Below are 19434 nucleotides of genomic sequence, written 5' to 3'. Positions count from 1 at the left end.
AATGTATGGGTGAATAACTGTTTTGAGTTACTTCTAAGCTGTGAGATTCCTGGCTGTTTCTTTTAGTCTGAGCTGGAGTTGTCAGCAGGTTGTCTTATTGTTCCTTTTACTATATAACTTGAGAGCCTTCATCTAAAACACAGTGCTGGTGTGTATGCATAAGCTAGACAAATAAATATCAATCATCTCCCAGATGGTGATAATATGCCCCATGGGAATGGAGCATAGACTTGCTTTGACACTTCTGCCTGTGTGTACACACATACGTGCATTGCATTTCTGAGCTCTCCAACAATCCAGCATCCTTTGCTCTTCTCAAATTGTGCATTCAGCTACACTTGTGCTGGTATTACTGTGTACTTCTTGTGGATAATGTGCCGCCGAATATAGAGTCTGCTGTTTGGTCCTTTTGCATAAGTCAGATTTTTCAGGTCTTTCAGATTTTGGTGCTTGCTATTTGATTTTATTCTGCAACTTTTATGGATCTGGCTTAGCATGTGTAATCCAGAACCCAGAATTACGTATCTCTGTTCCTCATAAGATGAAGGGGGAAAGTGAACTGCCTCAGGGTGGGCCTCATGGTAGTGAGTGCCCTGAGCACAGAAACTCCTTTGCTGTTCAGCAGGAAACTACTTCAGTTCTACAGCTCCTTCTCCTGGGTTTAAGTGCCTAACTGTGTGCTGCAGCGAGGTATTTCCCTGAAACCTTTCCTGGAATAAGGTACTTATGTCATTTTCTTGGAAACTATCATGGAGATCATTCCTTTCTTTGAAAGTATCGCCAAGAAAGTACTGCCAAACCATTTTATGCAGTCTTCACAACCCCAGAATATGAATAGCCCATTCCCTGCTCTCTTGGCTGGGTTTCAGGCCCATATGGCCCAACTGCCCTGAGGATCCCCTAACCGCTAAACCATACTTGGAGCAGGGAACACTTCTAATCCCTCCTGTTGAAGCCATTCTACTTTGTCAAAAGGACTCGCTGGAGCAGAGAGGCTGAGAGAAGGTGAACTGAAGGAGAACACAACTAATGGGAGTCCTTGGTCAGTAACTGGGGAGGGATCCTGGGTTCTGCTTCCTGTGTTCCGGCATTGGTGGCTGTTGGATGAGCAGTCACTGAGCATAAGATTGTAGGCCTTTTTTCTTTTGCATGCTTTCTTTCTTGTCCAAATGATTCTTGAACTCTGGCAGGCTCGGTGCCATGGCCACTTTCCTTCTAGATTTCTAGAGAGAAAGGTTTCTTGTTCTATTGCATTTTCTCAATTAGAGGAAACAAGATAGTATGTTAGTGAATTATTATTTTAAGAGAAAACCAAAGCTAGTTGATTATTAATGCTAAAACAAGCAGCATTGCCTTTAAATTTTGCATTCATGGGTTCATTCTTCAATACGTATAATTGGCACAGCTCAGCAGTGGAGCTGTCCTAATTTCCATCATCTGTGGCCAGGTTTATCATACATTATCAAGTAATATATTACTTACATTATAATTACAACTTTAAATCACTAGAGACAACAGCAAAGCTGTTCAGTTTGCCATGCAGCTAAGCACAAAATAAAAACCCAGCTCTGCTACAGAGCACATGGTGCTTGCAAAGAAAACAAAAGGGGTGGCAGGAAACTGCACTCCAAAGTAGACTGCAAGTGATAAAACTGGTTTGGTAAAGTAAAGCACAAGTGGAAAATAAATTTGCTTTGAAGTTTTACTTGAGCGTCTTCTCCTGGAACAAAGAAAATGATATCTAGCTAACATAGAAAAGAATAGAAAAGCACAAAAAGGTGTACTTTTTCATTGTTTATTTGCTTGTTTTGGGTAGCACGGAGGATTTTTAGTTACCTTGGCTTTGCATTTCTTTTGCTCTTGTAGGTGAAAGGTAGACTAGATCCCTTAGGGTAGATCACGTTTACTTGGCTATTTTAGAGCAACTAAGTTATTCTGAATCTAGTGGAAACTGCCAAAGTGAGTATTGGAATTGACTTCTGAAAGCATAATAAGCTGGTAGGTGAAGCTGGTAATTTGAGTTTCATGTAAGACGACAGATGTTTTTACTGGCACTATGTACTTGTATCCACCATGCAAGGGCTACTGAGCAAGGCAGTGTGCAAGACCTGTCTAGATGCTACACAAATGATTCATAAGCAGGACTGGCTCAGAGAGGGACACGAGCAGGGGTCCAGGTCCCCAGCCACTTCCTCTGTTTCTCGTGCTGCTCTTCACAGCCTGCTTTGGGAGGCAGCAGTTGAACAAGAGTAAGGAGCAGCCCACTGCACGCTGTGGATTTGGCTCCTGATACACCTATGCCAGGTGTAACTACTGACAGTTCGAGGTCCCCCTGGACAGCTGGGTTATTCCCTCAGCAAGTTAACGATGCTGTCTTGGCAGTGTTTCCCCATCACCTACTAAGGAGTACAGCCATTCTGCTTTTCCTCCTCACGCTTCTCCTTGTCTCTCCAAGAATGAGGATAATCCTTTCTGCCTCAGCATTTCAGTCTTGCCTGAGGAGTTACCTGCATCTTTAAGCTCTAAGTCCTTCTCAGCAGCACTGCTCTCCATGTTATAGATCACCATTTTTTACCCTTGTCTATAATTTTTTTTCATACAGATGTACCATTTTAATCGGTAAGATGGTCAACACTTAACCGTGCTCCAGATTTTTCTCTCTGAATGTTCTGTTCTTACCTTTACTTATTATTCTGCTAGTCCTTGTTAGAGGTACAAGGTAGTTTGTTTATTTATTTATTTATTTATTTATTTTTAACTTTTTTTTTTAACTGATTTTGGAACATTGGCAGAAACACTGAAAAGGATTAGGCCATGGCACAATACCCTAAAATGCCATCAAATCAGTTGTGATTCTCCACATAAGAACTACTCAGCCCATTCCCAATGCATTTAACCGGTGCCTTATTGTCATTTTGTAACACTGTTTATAACCAGTGTTGTACATTACTACAGAATTACTTGCAATCTCTATTGAGAATGAAATCAGGTTTGTTTGACAAGATTCATTTCTTGTTAAATACATTGAATGACATGAATTCTTTTTCTTTCCTTTATTTTCTTCTTAGTTGACTCCTACACCAACTGATTCATTATTTTATCTAAGGCTGAGGTCAACCTTACTGACCTGGTGCTGCCTGTGTCATCCTGCGTGCCCTTTCTGAATACAGCACTCTTGTATTTCATGGGATTCTTCCTGGTATTCCAAGATACTTTAAAGATATGCCAGAGGTTTTCTTCAGGCAGATCTACAGGATTGCTGGGGGCCAAGTATCTGGGCTGCCAGATTTAAAGTATTTAGTAGTAATTGACGCTGTTTGCCATCCTCTACTGAATTAGTGGACGTTACCTTCAAGTGAAAAAAGTACTTTAACCTTTTTTATTCCAGTATGGGATAGAAATATTTACTGGATGTTTATCTCATCTCTATCACTACCAGTGTTATCTCCAAAAAACGCTGACCAGCAGAAGCTTTCTCGTGTTTGTAAGTGTATCTCTCAAGTATAGAAAACTGACGTTTTTAGCTTCCCTTACTCGCTGCTTTTCACTGCTTTTAATATTTATTGATTGCTATTGGGTCTCTTTTGTTTCTATTTCATTCCCTGTTAAGCAACATTATTTATGTGCAGAAAAAAACCCTGGATATATACAAGTAAGGTCTCCTTGCTCCATTTTAAGATTGCCTTGAAACTCCCAAAGTCTTTCAGTTTCGCTGAAGGAATGCAGAAATGTGAGTCACTGATCCACAACAGGTACTGTGGATTATTGAAGAGTGAAGAATGAAAGTCTACCACACTGAATATAAGTGCATGACATGAAAGATATGAGAAGGGAAGGGAGTACTTTGTAGCTTGCCTGTAAGAGAATCACAGTTGCTCCAGCTTGGTGATTTTGGAGTAAGTTGCTTAGATTTTGCTTAAAGAGTGAGACAGCTACTGTTTCATTTATCTGGTTCATTAAGTTTAGACTATATTTGTCTCTGTTTGCTTTTCTACTTGTGCTTGGAGTGCGTCTATCTGTGCTCTGTTTCACAGAGCCTGGAGTTTATTTGCCTGAGTTTGCTTTCCATTGCCTTTAGACCATGTTTGCACTAAGCTCTGTTTCATTCAGTCTGGACTTCATGGGCCCAGGTTTGTTCCACAGCATTTGGACTATGTTTGTTTTGCTTTCCAGAGCCTGGGAATGTGGCTGGATGTGGCCTGCTGCTGCCTAGCTGAGTGTCTCTGTCTGTATTGTGATTATCCTGAGTGTGCTCCTGCGCTAGCTTGGCCTTTGCTGCACTGTCTGATAGCATCTGCCCTGCCCTGTGCCTTGCTTCTGGATTTATCTGGTTTACAGGAAGGGGGAATCTGAAATAAACTGAGGGTGCTTTAAACTCAAGGTGGATTGTCAAGATCAGAGTACTTTAGTTGCTGTTTCCCAACCAACAGCATGGAAATCCTACCAAAACACACTGCACCCTTCCAGACATGTAGAAATACATTTCAACACAATTTATTATTTTTTTGCCAGCAGAAAATGACAATTAAAGGCAATGCTGAGGAATATCCTCTGTTAGCCCGCTAATATCATAGCTTATATAAATGAAGTCAGTGAAGAATTTGTCCCAGCTCTGATACAGACGAAACAAATTTATGTCAATTCAGAGGGGTTGTGTGTACCAAACTCCTGACCAAACACGGCCATCCCCAACTTGCCCTATCTTTAATTAAAATAGACAAGGAGAAAAATTAACCATGCTCTATTATCCTTACTTCTTAAGAATGGAAATGGAAAATGCTTTCTTTAATTGGAAATGAAGATGTTTTCTTACCTCCCTCAGATTATTAGGCTGATTTTTAAATTTTCATATTTCCACTTTCTCTTTTTCCTTCCAACCTAGATCTGTTTTTCTGCATCTTAACTGGTGTGTTGCCTCAGTGATCACTTCTCCATGCCTTCTGGAGATAAGGGTTTTGATACAAAGGTGAAAATCCTTGGATGGTGCTGTCTAGAACAAGTTGCTTCAGGGAATTAGAGATAATTTCTTACCTGCTCAAACAATGTATTTTTGCTTTCCACCCAACACGAGCTTGACCGTGCAGCATATGTTGCTCTGCTACAGTCATCTTAAGCATTATGTTATTTTACGTGTTATAACCTTATATGATTTTGCTAATATATGCATTGATGTAAGGCCATTATTTCTAGTATTTTATCTGCTTTCTTTCAAAAGGGGAGAAATATTATCATGTTGTGACATAACATCTGAATTTTGTTGATTTTGAGTAGTTGGTATTTTCACTCTTCAGTGAAATACTAAAAATATACTAAAATAATAAAGATACAAATATCCATTGATAGATCTGAAACATTCACTGGACTGATTTCTAGAAACATTTGGTGATCAGCTTGAGTCTGGAAAAAGACGAAATATAAGGAGTCGTATCTTGCATCCAGAGGAAAAAAAAAAACCCTGATTTTAGATAATGAATGTATCAAGTTAGGGTAACTGATTTTCCTATTATGGGAAAAGGATCATTTCGACATAGGTCTTTAGTAGATTTATTACAAGACATAGTAAAAGTCCTATAAAAGTAGATGATCTTAACTGGTGTGAGAGTTTCCTCTTTACAGAAAGGGGATGTGAATTCCTCCTGATTTCAAACATCAGCTCAGTTAATAAATAAAAACCTGCTATTATTGTGATATCACAGCTACTTTCTGCCGGTAGAAAGCTAGTGTTTATCAGCCCTTAAAATTATACAAAGGGAAGTGGAAAAAAATTAAGCAGCAAGCGAGGCAAGCTGTGAGAATATCTTGTTGAAAGCTTTCTTCTGTTGTGGAATCCCCTGTTTATTTTTCCACTGCCAACATGAGCAGCTATCTGAAATCAAACTGGGAAGAAGTCTGAGCAGAGCTGGGTGATCTAGCACACAGGTGTTCGTGTCTTTTCTAGCCAGCGCACCTACCCAGGGGAAGGATGGGCAGGGAATCCCCTGCTGCAGGTTAGGTGCTTAGGACCTACTTCTTCTCTCCAAGACTCAGGATGTTATTTTCTTCAAGTTCAAAGTTCAGTTAACTTTGTTCCTTCACTTATATACCTAAAATTAGGTATGCGCATGGTTATCTTCAGACTTCAGTAAAAATAATCAGCCCTGGACAAGTGAATGGTTAAGAATGTGTGGTTTGGGAAATGTTGATACTGGTGATTAGTAATAATTAGCAATCCCTTACCTCAAGTCTGATTTTAAACACTATCAAAATGTGCTGCCATTGCATGTAGAACCTTTTTATATGGCCATTTATCAAACCCATTTTCAAAACATGTCCTAAAACCTAATTTAATGCACATTTGCATCACTATTTCTTACCCATCACTATTTCTTAACATTTCCTCCACTAACCTGGATTTTCAATCTTCAAAGTACTGATTTTATTCAGGTTATATAAATTATAAAATTTTTAAGCACTTACTGACTAGGTAAGTCCAGTCCTGCTTTCATTGCTGAGTTAATACTTCCACTGACATCAGTTCATCACATTTAATTTAGTAAAGGACCACTGGAATAGATTCACTGGGCAGACAACTCAGCTTATTTTTTGTAATATTTTTCTTGGCATGAAGTTTAGCTCAGTTTTCTTTTCCAGGCCTGTAACCAGCTGTCAAAAATAAATAAATAAACATATAAAAAAAATACTAATAAAAATGATAGCAATGAGACTCTCCAAGAAATGACCAAACAACCTAGGAAATGTGGTGAGTACTATGGTAACGCTACAAGAAACATGCGGTGGTGTTTGGATCCATGTTGAATCCAAAGGGGCTACAGGCTGGCAATTCATATATCCATCTTCTAACTAAAGCTACTGTGCAGCTGTGGTTAAAAAAGAAAGATGCAGGCAATTTAGATGTATTCCTAATGCAGTGTTAGGTAAAATACCACCCATTGCTAGCATCACTAGGGCAAATACTATAGCTAGATATTTTTACTCCATCTTTTCTGTGGTTGAACTGATGGCATATAAAGGTTTTTGACTGAAAAATCATCATATTTCTGGTTTTCAAATAGAGAGCAAGTGCTGTCTAATGGTTTATGTATTAGGAAGATATTCTCATTTTCCACATGCTGTCTGGCTCTGGTTGCTGTTATGAGATGTTTGGAGAATGCTTTTGGGGGAAAAAAAGAGAAGAAAAGATCAGAGGGGGCCAAACCTGGTGATAAGTTAGACCCAGTGCAATGTATTGCTTTTCCTCAATGTTTTCAATGGCAAGGAAACAGCAAGTTACATGAGACTCTGCCTCACGGACCCTTGGCCAAAAGTCTGAGAGCCACAATTTGTTCTGCGGGAAGTTGAAGCTGGGAGATGCATACAAGAGCAGCCCCTGTAGACCAGCCAGGGGATCCATGTGGGACTTCCACACTCTCCCAACAGTCCTGGTATTTGCAGTTAAATGACTGTTAGTCAGGAATTGTGGCTTCAATATGCAAAATCCTTTGGCCAAAGCAGAAAACAGTGGCTAAACATCAAACGAATGAGTGTCTGGGTAAAGAGTGTAAACACAGCACATACTTTAAATGTCAGTAATAAACCATACTCCTGTAGTGGGGTACCCATTTGGTACCCATGCTAGTTTAATTTTACTTTTTCTTGGCAAGATCAAGTAGGCATGTTGATTGAATAGATAGAACGGAATAGTCTTTGCACTTTTTGGGTTTCACAGGAGAAAAACTTTGAACTGCTTATTTCTAGTCCATTTGTTTAATAATTTATTTTTATTACCACCTTTCTTTGTACTCATAGACTTGAATAGCTATTGGTTAGTTTAGGTGAACTAATGGTCTAATAGGTCAGAGGATCAGAGACCTTCTGAAGGGCTAAGACCACCCACTCCTCTCCTTTCAGACCTCACTAACTTAAAAAAGATATATTTCTTCAAGTTTCAGAAAGCACTTTTCACAACGCCCAAAGCCAGGAAGGTCCTCCTTCTATTGATCCATTTTATATTAAAAATCCATTGAGAAATCCTGAAAAACTTGAAACATTCAAATATTTTTTCTGTTGTTAACTCTGATATGTGCTGAATATATTATTCTGAGTGTGTTAATGTAAATAGATAAGAGAAATAATGAAAATACCCCTTGGATCACACACCGGTATATTCCAAATTTTTATGCAAGTTAAATTCAAATCTTACACAGAAAAATTCCTGCTGTTTGGTATGGAACGGATTCAGCCTAACATTGTAGTCTAGATTCATCTCAAATAATTTTAGATACCTACCTGAGGTACCTAGAGTAGTCCTAGAGAGTAAATCTGTCCTGTCATGTGGTGGTGTGTACATGTCTCTTTAGTAACTTCACAAAAAACTCTTTAAGTGCCTGCCATTAGATATGAACAAAGTGATGCTTAAAATCCCAGATTTAGAGATTTAGAAAATTTACATTCATCCGTGGAGGTAGGGCTGAATGTCATATTTTTTTACTCTTCTTCTACTTTACATGCTACCTCACATTCAAAAGAAACCTTAAGTGTCTCAAATACAATTCCATGTGTTACAAATGTCCCAGCTGCCAAAAGGATGCATCATTTTGATGGAGGGGAAATGATTCGCTCAGCCATGAAGAGGAGAGGAAGAGAAGCAGTGGCCTTGAGACAGGATGTGGGAAACCTATGACAAAGTTTTTAAATTCTTGATTTAGAGGGTCAGACATGCCCAATGACACAAAAACCTTCACGTGGTTGCCTCCCTCTGAATATTAAATCCCAAATATTCAACATTGAGAGTCTACAAGAATCACAACTGCACAAGACATACTCTTTCTTTGACAGAGCAATAGCCTAGCTACATTTAGCCTTACCCACATCCATTTGTTTAAGTTATAAAACCAAAAATATTTCAGTATTCTTGGGACTGTGCCTAGCTACTTGAATCTTTGCAATTTAATTTAGTAATAAAATAAAATAAAATAAAAATAAAATAAAATAAATAAAATAAAAAGAAATTTACTGGAGAAATTTTAGATACAAGAGAAACACGTGAGTGTGATTTAAGATTACAGGTGCAGGTAAGTTTTACTCCATCATATATTTAGAATTTTTTAGTGGAAATGGATAGAAAAAAGTAGCTTTGAATTCTGTATTTAAAGTGTTCCCTGAGGTATCAGTAGACCACAGCAGTTTCGTTTCTGGAGTATTTGCAGTTCCCTTCCCTTCCCTTCCCTTCCCTTCCCTTCCCTTCCCTTCCCTTCCCTTCCCTTCCCTCCCCTTCCCTCGGAGTGGGGAAAGGCAAGCAGTAGTTAGCAGACTGAGAATGGATGGGAAAATCAGACTTGGGGAACAGATAACTGCAAAAGCAAGAAGGGGAGGTTTCTTAACTTCCACGCTGAATAACAAACATCACCACTTGAAATAAATCACTTGATTGCGGTATCATATGTTGTTTTATACCTTTTTTAGTCAGACATTATTACTCATAAACTAAATAATATGATCATTTTTTAAGAGCTGAGATCATGCCTAGAAATAAGTCCAAACATGACTAGACATTGTAATTTATTTTTTTCAACGTTTTCACTAGCCAAGAGCCAACATCTGTATTTGAAGTGGGAAGGATTTTAGAGAAGATGGGCTGTTTCTGAAGGCACCGAGGTGGCATTTCCAGGGCGCTGCTGCCATTAAGCACAGGGTAGCGACAGTCTGCTATCAGGAGCGCTCATCAGGCTGTGCTAGGCCTTTCAGTGTGAAGTACTGGTAGGGGTACAGAAGCTTTGTAGCTCTATTTTATAAAAGAGAAAACAAACATACCCAAACAACTACCTGGTGACTTGTAGGTGAGGAAAATTCTTTACAGTTCCCTTTTTGGGCCTGTAGGCCTCTCAGCGCTCTGGATCTGCACTGCAGACGGCACCCCTCAGGCTTACTAACCCTAAGCGCAGTTGAGGTCTGGGTCATTTGTATGCCACTGAAATGCTTTTGTGGTGCTCTATGGTGGTTTCTGTTAAGACACATTTAGGCCTCCTGTTCCCTCTGACCGGTACTGCTGGGTTTGAACCGAAGTGGACTTGTGAGTGCATACCCAGGGGGACTGGAGCTGGTCCAGCCCCAGGTCTAGAGGAATCGTAACTCAGCCCTGGCTTTTCCAATAAGTGTTTATAATCACTTTTAATTATGTGCATGAGAAATAACTAATTATGAAAGTGCATACCTTTCCTCCCCCAAGAAAATGTACCATAATTATTGTGCTTATTAGATTTTGTAGCTGATGTAACTATTGTTAACAGAAAAGGTACTAAACATAGAAAATATTATTTCCTTCTCCCAAGTGTTTAGTATAACAATATAAGCATTGACCGTTGTGTACTTTGGTATTATTTTCCTTTCCTGCTTATAGTCCCTTCTCATGTTTCTCCATCATTTTAGGCCCCTAATAGGGATAGGATGAACCCATTGATGTCGGCACATGGAGGCCTGCTAGTAGCATGCCTTTGGTTTTAGTCTCCTAGCAGCAGCCATTCATGTTATGTGGGCTTTCTTTTTTGGGCATTGCCCACCCCTGAAACTGACTTCAGGCATTTTTCACTGCCTGTTCTGCATGAATAGCCACAGGCCTCTTGCCAATTGTCCCCCCTTCTTGAAAGCCAGCCTCAGCCAAAGGCCTTTTCAAGTGTGATCCCAGAGTGCCACACAGGCTTTCAGGGTATTGTTGTCGAGATGAGGGCCCTGCACTGGAAAGTGGGGTCAGAAGAGAAAGCACAATAAGGGGTGATGGAGGCTTCATGCAGTCCTCAGATGCTGGCCTGTTTATTAATTTACAAAACTAATGTCACTGTCTTTAGAGAAGAGATTGAGTGAAAAAGATGCCCTTTGAAGAGGAGAACTGCTTTTGATGCATTACCAAAACATTGGTCGCCTTATTAAATTGATTTTATGGAAGCAAGTACAGCTAATAAAAGTTCAGAAACACCAATAAAGTATTGAAGGTCTGGATTCAGTGTTTTCTTTTTTTCCTCATCAGCTCAGACACAATTCATATTAATGGGTTTTACAAGTTGTCCTTGGGCAAAAGATCTTTCCATATAATGGGTGCAAATATCTGGTCTCCCTTATGCATGTCACACAAACCGTTAGTCAAGACAGTACAATAATGCAAGCTCTTTAACAGAACTCCTCCTCATACATAACATAATGAAATATTCATGCAAATTTTTTTATCTTTTGGTGTTTGGGGAGGAACTGAAAAGGTAAGGGTCTATGAATCTTGAATATAATATAAACAAATGGCTTGCCTTATCACAGGTTTCAAAGCTAGGTTTGAATGCTACTCTTGCAGTCACTGCTGGTGCAGATCAGGTGATCTAGGCAAGCAGTTCTCTGATTTGCCAGTTCCTGTAACATTAGATGGAGTCTGTTGTCTAGTAGTACATAAAGTTTACATTACAGCTCTTAATCTGAGAGCCACCTTGGGAAGCAATGCAGCTCTTTGGCTTCCCTACTCTTCCTCTTTACCATGTCTGGTTAAGAAAGAGGCTTACTGTATCCCTTCACAGCCACATGCATGGTGGTTTTACTTTGCTGACCACCTGCCACTTCAGACTGCTAGCTCCTTTCCATTGCTCTCCTACCAGTGAACAAAAAGACAGAGATATTGCTCTTTGAATCTCAGGTCAGCTCACAAAACAGTCTGTCATGCAAAGTTGAATCTTGTTCTCTTATTGGCCTAAGAAACCAAACCAGGACAAGTGTCTTTATCTGCAAATGGCTTTTCGCTTCCACGAGTGATTGTTGTCAGGAACGGCTGGAGATATGCGATGACTATCATTGTGGATGCTACTTAGGATTGAATTTAGGGACCTCCAAAGCCACAAGTCTGAAACTCTACAGCTGGAACTAAAGATGACTGTCATTAGATTTGTATCCTTTGTATGCTGAATACAGAAGGAAGGCATTCCAGTCTGACCAGTGGGTTACAGATGCAAGATTAGGAGTCAGTTTTAAACATGTGGCCATAAATGTATGATTGAATTTTAAGTGCTTTCAATTAATGTAGATCAAAAGAGACTTTTGTAGTTGGACAGACTTTCAAAAGTACCAGACTTTAAGCATAAATCTGTCCAGTCTTCCTTTGTTTTTCATAACTTGTCTTGCCATGTTTGTTAATTATGGAAGGCATTTAGGACTTGCTCTGTCTCATCCAGTTTCTTCCCTTCTTTAGTGCTCCAGCAGTGAAGTCAGCAGTTTTACAATCCACTGCCTTGAACCTTGAAAGTCATTTATGGACAGCAAGTGGGTGTAAATTGCTAATGGTGGCATTTTAAGTCTACTCTGTATACAAGGCAATGCAGATTGATCCATGGAAGAGAAATAGTCATAATGTAGTCACCCTCCTGGTAGCAGAAAATAATTTAAAAGATTATCATCCTTCCTTTAAATGATAATGCAGAAGAAATAGGTTTATGATGAGGAAGGCACTTGCCTGAAAGCAAATACCACTATATCACCCAGTACGGTAAACATTGGTAATTTTAATGATATGTTTGATTCAGTTTTCAACTATGCCACAGACAGTACAGTTCACTGATCCACACAGATTCAGTGTTAGTCTCCATTAATCTCTCAAATACTTATGCTCCTGTTTGGTTATAAATGTTATGGTTATATATGTTTGACATCACACAAGTGGTTTTTTTACTCAGCAGAACACTGAATTACTAATTTTGGGATCTATTGGTAGCTGATTCTCTACAAATACCTTTTGTTTGGGAAAGAGACAGTATATTTTCAAACACAAAATTCTCTGAAGAATAAGCAGACTGATTAGTGAATACTTTTGTGGTCTGGTGTTTTGTATTTTGTATTTGCAAATATCTATAAATAAATAAAGAGTTGTGAAGGGCTTTTGCATATATCATCCTTTAATTAGAATTGGCTGATTTGAAAATGGCTTCTTGAATAAAGTTTAACAAGTCAGGTTATGCATCCTCTTACGGTTTCATTAGGAGTCTGAAAGTCAGGGTAGGTAAACAGCCAAATATCTTCATATAACAGTAAGTCATGTTTTTCTCCTATTAGCAAAGAATTAGTTGCTAAACTTACACTGCTTCAGTCAAGGCTGAAAGCTACTAACTGCATCTGAAGGTTTTATATGAAACATAGCATCTTTGCAGAAAAGTCTATCTTGAGCGCAGCAATAGGCGTGGAACAGCTCTGCAGCCTGTGGCAAGAAACCCATCACTCTCGACCAATTTGGGACTTGCCTGCACAAGACCTGTTTATTTTGGCTTTGGGTGGAGGGGAGGATTTGTCCTCCATATATAAACAACCACAGATAATAGGATGTCAATAGACATATTTCAATATTTACCTTTAAAAAATTAATCAAATTAACCACAGTAAAAATACTAAGATAGAAATATGGCAAGCTTCTCATGAATTGTTTTCCTTTTCCTTCCTTACGAACACCAATAAGCAGTCAGAGTGCCCATGAAAGCTGTTCTGGCAAACTTGGCACACTCATGGCAGAAATAAGCAGTCATGACCAGGTCAAGAAAATCCCCATTGTGGGGAAAGGTTTTATGATGGCCTAAAGGCAGTGATGGATAAAAAAAAGGTGTCTGATAAAGATAAGGGTATGAGTAATTCTCAAAAGAGGTTCAGCATTTTGGGTCAGATAACAAGCTAAACAGATTGTCTAAGGTTCTCTGAGTCTCACTGAGGTAAAACTCAAGCAACAATCTTACGAGAACAAGGCTTCACATGACATTTCAGACTTCTGCTTCTGGTTCATTTAAAAAATAAATAAAACAGAAGTATGAGAATTAAATACATTATTTTAAAGGGAAGTCGATGCAACAAGTTTTATAGTTGTTAACAGCTTTAATTTGGTTATCTTTGACCATAGGTGTGATTCTGTACTATTTTATTCTCACTTTAAACCAATATCTTTTCCCTAAACAGTGGGGTCGTGTGTGTGTGTGAATGTTTTTTTTTGTTTGTTTGTTTGTTTTTTTGATCCCAGACAATACCGATGTCAAATCTCAAAGCAGTACTAGCAGTGGGGCTAGTGCTAAATGGGGTTAGTATTCCACCCCCCCCCCCCCATTTTTTTTTTCTGTTTGGAGCTCTTTTTCTTCCTTCACACAGCTATTTATCATCTGAAGGAAAAGGAGAGAATGGGCAAGTCAAAATAATTTTTTAGGAAAAAAATAATCAAACCTGTCTTCCTTAATCAGATACTGTTTTCATTTCATTTCACAAAATAGATAAACTACCAGAGAAAATTAAGTTAGCAGAGGAGTAGGATAGCATTGTTCTATCTTTGGAATAGAGGTTTAGAACAAAATGGTCAAGCTATGAGGGATGGATGCTGGTGGTATTTTGCAATGGGAAGAATACAGTCTTGCTGAATTTTTTAGAGACCACATGAAATCCTTCTGCAACATACTCCAAGGATGCTATTTAGCGTATCTTAATTTAAAAGGTGATCTTGGAGGTCTCTTCCAACCTAGATGATTCTGTGATTCTGTGATTAAAGCTGTGTTATATTATCCTTGATGTAATGAATGTGAAATCTCCTGTGAAAGGGGAATGTCCAGATCATATCACTATACATAGCTTTGGTGGCAGGTAGGAAGTTGTTACTTCTATTGTAGATAATCTGGCATCGGACTGTGACATTTTAAACTGCTTGTAGCATTTTTCTGTCTTTCTGTCTTTTTTCAGCATTTTTAGAAAGGTTTATCCTTTTAATACATGACTTTTGGAGAGACTCAGCTTCCCAGTAAAGCTAAGGAGGTAGATGAATTTTTGGAGGGCAGTCTGGCTCTGTATCTTGCAGTGTGAGTTCACAGATATAGACTGGTCTGTAAAATCTGGCCCTCATTTAGTTGCCCAAATGACAGCTGTGCTATTTTAGTTTTTACCTCAACTGTAATGGCTGGGAGCCTGAAAAAAAATCTTAATTCTGCTTTTGAATCACTTTAATCTGCATCCCTGCTTCTACTTATGGGAGTCATTTACTGACTCCTGCCTGATTCCTTCTGTCTGTCTTATTCACACTGAAGGAGCTCCTGAGCATGGATCTGCAGATAGGCTGGGGCAGAGTTTTGTTACCTCAGAGTCCCTCATGTATGAACTGATTTCTCCTGTCATTGCTTCAACAGCAAGCTTCTTCAGCTCATAGAGACTTTGTTTTCTGTTTTTGCTTTTGCAGAGTAGTCCGAAATGATCAGAAGATACATGGGAATAGAAGCGTTCAGAAGGAAGAAGGTATGGTTTCAATTAGTATTCTGCTTTATCGGAGTCAAAATGTTTCACAGAAATACGCTAATTTTGACAGGATTCAGACATTAAAGTTTAGGTTTGGTTCTGACCAGGGAGAAATACAGTTACCTGACATAAAAACTTGTGTGTGTGTTTTTTAACAGAATACAAATTAATTTTGAATTTTTTTGTTTTGTTTTTATTGCAAAACAAAAAACAACATCAGGGATTCAGAACCTGTACAGAAGCAAATTTGTCATTTACTGGCTATTTCTTTGACAATTATGAACATGGAAACCAAAGAATCTGTCTCATTACCATGGTATTATTGCTCTCTTCCTAGTTCTTCTACTCTGGAAGCGTGACTGATCTGTAAAGATTTAAATGGTAATAAAGTGTTAGGAATAGGATTTCTGTGTGGTCCCTGTGCCAGCATTGGAGAAAAGATCCAATGCAGCTAATCTGTTCAAATTTAATGAATATCCTGCTGACTTTTAAGGGAGCTGGGTGCCTGACTACCCTCTGAGACTTTAAAAATCTCCTCCTATTTTAGTAGGACTTTGTCAGGAAACCAGATCGAGCGAGTCCATACAGAAAATGCCATTGCTGTTCCTACAGGTTTCCACAAGACATTTGACCCCTCCCCTCCCTTTCTTCCTTCTTTTTATACCTCTCTGGAATGCAGATATTTTGGTTAATTTTCTCCAGCTGTCAAAGAGTCTCACAGGAAAATGACCTCGCAGAGTGACCACTTCCCTTAGTCCTTGACTTAAGTAGATTTTTTTTTTCAGAGCTTTCACCACATCATCCACATCACTGTCTGGTGTCTTTCATGAGTCAGGAAAAAGCAGAAAGGAAAAAAAAATACCCTTTAAAAAAGAGGAACCAAACCAGATCAGTTTGAATCAGTTTTATCAGTTTTTGTTGCTATTTCAAATCAGTTTGTGTAGCAGAAAGTTAACATTACTCATTCCCACCAAAGTGTGGGGAAATATTAGCATTTGGATACCTTCCTTATAAGATTGTTTTTTAGCATGCAATTAGTTGATTCATTTAGTAATGACAGCAGTCTCAGCAAATTTGAGAATCAGACTTCTTTATTCTTTTGTTCTTTTAAATATGCTATCCAGAGGGGAAATTTTTATTGCAGAAACTACGTTTCAAGTTTAGTTTTCTGAAATAGCACGGTGAAAAAAATCAACAAAACATGGTGTGATAGATATCTATGGCTTATGAAATATAGAAATGAAACACAGATACCTCAAAATCTAAGGGTTTATTCAGTACCATGATAAAGAGAAGGACATATGTGACATGAAAAAATTGTGATGCATTTATAGTTGGCTTCCCTCACTCCTGAGAGAAATGATGTTTTATCCTCTTTTATTCTTGCAAGGAATTTGAAGTTAATGGGCTATTCATAAATGTAATGTTAAGAATGTGCATCAGTCTTTGCAGAATCAGGGCCTCCCATTTCTTCAGGAAAAGGAAAATGCAGGGCCCCTGCATTTTCATTCTCAAATTCAAGTTCTGTGGTTCTCAAAAAGAGACTAAAGTTTTAGTTTGCTGTGCATCTCTTTCCTTAGCTTTTTTGTAGTACCTCTTGTTAACATATCTTTCCTCTTCCTCTGAGTGCTTTTTGTAGTTATCATGAATGGCTGGCTAGTAAGGCTTGTAGAATCCCAAGGATTTCTAACTGTAAGTTTTCCCCAAAGGCATTCCTTTCTTCTTCATAATTTGATACTTTTTTCTTTTTTTTTACTTTGAGTTTATCCTGTCTGCTGTCATGAGTTTTAAGTATCTGAATGAGAAGAAAAGAAGGATGGGGACTGCGAATAAACTGCAATCTTTACTATACCAGCAAATGAAATTTCTTTGCTCTCTCTAAAGGCCATGTTTACATCTGTTACGTCTGGGAGAAAGTACTTCATTCCCCTGCTGTTTGAAAGTGATATAGAGCAATTCCACATTGTAATAATTTTTGATATTCTATATCTTATGTTTTGAATGAGTATCCCAAAATCTTTCAATTTTCTGTAGCTGTTTGGGAAGTCTCCTCCAGGGAATTTTAGTGAACATGTTCTTTTTGAGTGTCTCTGTGTTATATGAGTACTATATTGAGACCGTTCAAGGTGATCATGTAGCTGTCATTCATTTCTCTAATATTCCAAAGTTAGTATCACCAGAGCTTTTTGTAAGATATACTTCGGATTTTTTTTCTTTAATTTAATGCATTTCTGTACTTTAATGCTTTACTTTAATGCTTTGCTTTAATTTTAGGATTTAGAGATTGATTACTTGTTCTGATCTCCAACAACTTAGGCATTTTAGAAAGAAATTGAAGCAAAGCTTTATTGGTTTGTGGTGTCAAATAGGCTCTCTGGTATCAATACAGGCCTAACAAAGCCAGGTTCTAAAATCAGACTACTCTTGTGCAGTGACAAGACTTTGGGGTTTTCTGCCCCATACTCAGAGTAAATGTATGGCAGGGTAATGAGTTTGCATACTTGAAACAGCAGACCTGAGGTGCAAGGGGCTGAGAGTGGGTTGTCAAAGTCATTATGGCTTGGGCCTGGTCCATAGCCTCATGGAGATGGGCTGGAGATGGACTAAATGGAGCTGGGGCTAGAAAATATTTGATCATTGCTCAAAGGCAATCACAAAGGGACTGAGTTAGGGTTGACAGTAAGGAAAATTGAGGTGTAATTGTTGATTACTTGTTTTTATCCTATTGATGGCTCTAGGGCTTGCATGCAGTCTATATGTCCTTGCTCTTAATATATATGTTTGTGGCTATACATTTTAAGGATGTCTCAACTTTAAATGGAATAATTCTGGTTTATGATGGGGCTATACCTTTCTTCTCCTCATAGCCATAGACCACAGTAATGGATGGGAAAAGTAGCTTTGTTCATTAACACACCCAGCTGGATCACAGACAGCTAGTTAAATAAGCTTACCAGCTGATATGCAACTTTGGCACTGTTACTCAGGTTCAGTGTGTGGTCAAATGGGCTATTTCAGCTGCCGATGATTCAGGTTCCTGTCTATTCCAACCACTTCTCTTCATTCATTCCCTTAACCCCACAGCTGGAACCAAATTCTGCCAAAAGATGTGGCAAATCTGAGGAAGCAGAAGGAAGAGGGATGGTGATACAATCGCTGCAAGCATGTGGAGGGTCATAAACACTTAGCTGGAATTAGCCATGGCTTAAGCACTGTGTTCAACTGTGCTCTTAGAGACACTCAGTCATACACTGATCACACTTGCTAGAGATGCCATCTTAGCTGGGGTTGTAAAGGCACATGCTTTTGGATCAACACCCTCAAGTTGTGACCCTGCTGCCACTTGGAAATTGAAGTGGCCATATTGACTATAGTGTAACTTGGGAATAAGGGAGCAGGAAGATGCTTTAAAACTGCATGCAGCATTCTTCCACTTGCACATCTACTGAATAGGCTTGACTTGATGAACAATCCCATTTATTTCAGTGGAAATTCTTTCAGCATAAACTTTGGCTGAGGTGAATAAAAATGATGACATCTTTTCCTAAATTATTCCTCTTTGCATGAGCTGATTTTTTACAGCTAAAACCTTTGGAATTCAAGAAATATGAAAAGCATGTTTTCTGAGTCCTTTTAGCCTTAATCACAGAAGTAATGGAGAGTAGTCCTAATGGCATGATGGTCTTATATTCATGCCCTGTTCCAAATACTTGCTTATCCAGGATGCAAAATACTGCAAAATATTAATAATTTTAATAATATGGATGATAGATATAATAGCTATTTTCTTGGAACTAGTATCTGTAAGATATTATGGCTCAGAATTACTTTACCTCTCAAAGAAAGGCACACAACTTCCATCTTGCAATTTTTTTAATCAGTCAATATAGAAAAAAGTGGTCTCGGTAAATTGTTTAACCTAGAAGGTGAGTATCGTACCTCTTGTGTTTATAAAATGAAAATGGGTTGTTTGTAGTGGCTGTGCACATACAATTACATAAACATCTCCCTATTAATTTAGATGGATTCTTTGCATAGGATATTTCAAACTCTAGAAATCATAAGAGGAAAAGAGGGGATGAAGAAGAGAATGAATACCATATTCCAACTGATAAGTGTTTCCTCACATGTATATGATTCAGGAAAAGACTTCAGCATATGTTTAACTTTAAGCATGTGCTCAGG

At 38.5% G+C, this 19434-nt stretch overlaps 1 long non-coding RNA gene across 1 annotated transcript in view; it reads left to right on the top strand.

The window, feature by feature from the left end:
- The window catches only part of LOC310900457, a 288227-nt gene that overhangs the window by 121848 nt on the left and 146945 nt on the right, over positions 1–19434 (top strand). The window contains exon 4 of the long non-coding RNA XR_014585138.1: positions 15194–15249. This is a non-coding gene — a long non-coding RNA (uncharacterized lncRNA). The remainder of the gene's footprint in view (positions 1–15193; positions 15250–19434) is intronic.

The sequence above is a fragment of the Anser anser genome, assembly GCF_964211835.1.
Source record: "Anser anser genome assembly, chromosome: 5".
Lineage (NCBI taxonomy): Eukaryota > Metazoa > Chordata > Aves > Anseriformes > Anatidae > Anser > Anser anser.
Note: the sequence above shows the minus strand (reverse complement) of the source record. Positions and strands in the feature narration are given on the sequence as shown.